Source organism: Etheostoma spectabile, unplaced genomic scaffold, assembly GCF_008692095.1.
Source record: "Etheostoma spectabile isolate EspeVRDwgs_2016 unplaced genomic scaffold, UIUC_Espe_1.0 scaffold433, whole genome shotgun sequence".
Taxonomy (NCBI): Eukaryota; Metazoa; Chordata; class Actinopteri; order Perciformes; family Percidae; genus Etheostoma; species Etheostoma spectabile.
The window spans coordinates 388655-390532 of NW_022605608.1; the positions used below are offsets into that span (position 1 = coordinate 388655).

The window sequence follows — 1878 nt, forward strand, 5'->3', positions numbered from 1 at the left end:
AAATAAATTTGTTGTAAATCTGTATAAACTGTTGGCTTGTTTTTACAACCCTGTCTGACTGCTGGAGTTTCCTGGCCCACTGGCTTTGCTTTAGCATTGTCACCATATTAGAACTCAGCTATTACTGTGGCGAGTACAATGTTTATTATAACTGATAGAAATGATGATCAAAAAATAGGACTAAAGTTGTAACAAACCAGAAATGTCTGACTCATTGTGAGGGACATAAATGTGTTCATGTTTCCACAGCGACATTATTGAACCTCCCTATGCCATTCTGCTCTGCTCGGTGGCTGTGATTCGTCCAGAGCTGGCCCTGTGATCACCAGAGAAGATGATTATTAAATGTTCCGTGAATTATTAGTCTAAACAAGCTGCTTTTGCCCAATCAGTTATCAAGACCCCAGAGCAGACATCCAATCATCTATATAATTAAGATAAGGGATGAATAAAAAATCGATCGGTTTATGTTGCCGTGAGAGTGATGTGACTCACCTGATGTCCATAATGCCTCGTCAGCTGGGCTATATTTCTTGATTAACAGGATAATGTTGAATTCCTCTTCCATTCCAGGGTTTATTTGCTGGCTTTACCATCAGAGCTGCTCCAAAAAAGAAGCTTCAGTGCTTCTTATTAGCAACATCAATTAGCTCTATTTTCCAAAGTTATCAGCAGTCTTTCTGGACTCTCCGTCAGTAACTGTAGATCCAGGGCCCTGAGAGAGTACCCCTGCTGCTCTACTTTGACGGGGGTTAATTTTGTATACAGACTTAAGTTATATCCCTTCACTTTAAATTTGACTTTACTTTAGTCCCTTGCCACCGGTTGGTAATCCTGGCTTGTCCATGTGTGAGAGATCCCTTACTATAATCTGTGTCCTTTGATCATTAAAAGTTGAAAGGATATATGGGAAAGAGGCTGATAAAGTGATTTCTGTGACAGTGGGTCGATGGAATAGCAGTGCTTTAAGTCATCCTGTTTGTCTTAGAAGAGCTCTGCTCTTAATAGTGATGTCCCTTGTGACTGATGCAATATCTCCACAGCTGGTGTAACAATGAATGCAGTCAATGTTTGACTGTAAACGGTCCTGGGAAAAAATAGCTCGATCAATTAAATGGCCCAAAATGTTTGTCTGATGAAAATGCACATATGGCAGGCTGCAACGTTGGGCCAGGATTTCAACAAATTGCACTTTGCAGAAGTTTTGGCTCTCTGATGAGCATTTTATTTTCGTGGCCTGCCGGCTCAGAGTTTGCATTCTCTCTGTGGCATCTGGCAAAGTTTAAACGTCTGTGGCTCCAGCTTCTTACGAAAAGTCACTTCAGTCAGTGCCCATACTGAAGAAGGGATTCAATTGGGTTCCACACAGAAGTCTAAGATGAGTGGATGAAAGCTGTGGGAGAAAAGTTTGTGCAGCAAAGCAGCGATTTTCCTCCTCTTTTAGAGTTTTGTGTGTGTGTGTGTGTGTGTGTGTGTGTGTGTGTGTGTGTGTGCGTGTGGCTCTACATCTTGCCTCCCCCCCTTGTCAAGGAGCTCCCCTGAGCTTCCCTCTCTGTGCTTTGGCACTAGAAGTCACCTCCTTTGGTGTTCGGCAGGCAGGTACACAACAGGAGCAGCTCTCTCTCTCTGAGCTGTTGAACTTTTCGGGAGGGGAAGAAAGGGAAAGGGAAGATTAAAAACAGCCCTGTGATGTGGAGTGCCGAGCTGCCTCCTGAGAATTCCTGGCATAATAATTTAAATGATCAAATGATACAGAGGAGACTTGTTAGCTGAGAAACAGCCTCCTAGTTGGCCCCATGGGCCCGGTGCTGCCACGCATGCATTGCAAAACAGCTCCTCTGTTGTGCTAAAGAATCCTGCTTCTCTTCCCCCCCCCCC

General features: G+C 43.8%; 1 protein-coding gene across 4 annotated transcripts in view; it reads left to right on the forward strand.

Moving 5' to 3' along the window:
• LOC116686665 (homeobox protein cut-like 2) overlaps window positions 1–1878 on the forward strand; it is a 102165-nt gene that overhangs the window by 76301 nt on the left and 23986 nt on the right. The gene's annotated exons all lie outside the window — the stretch shown is intronic.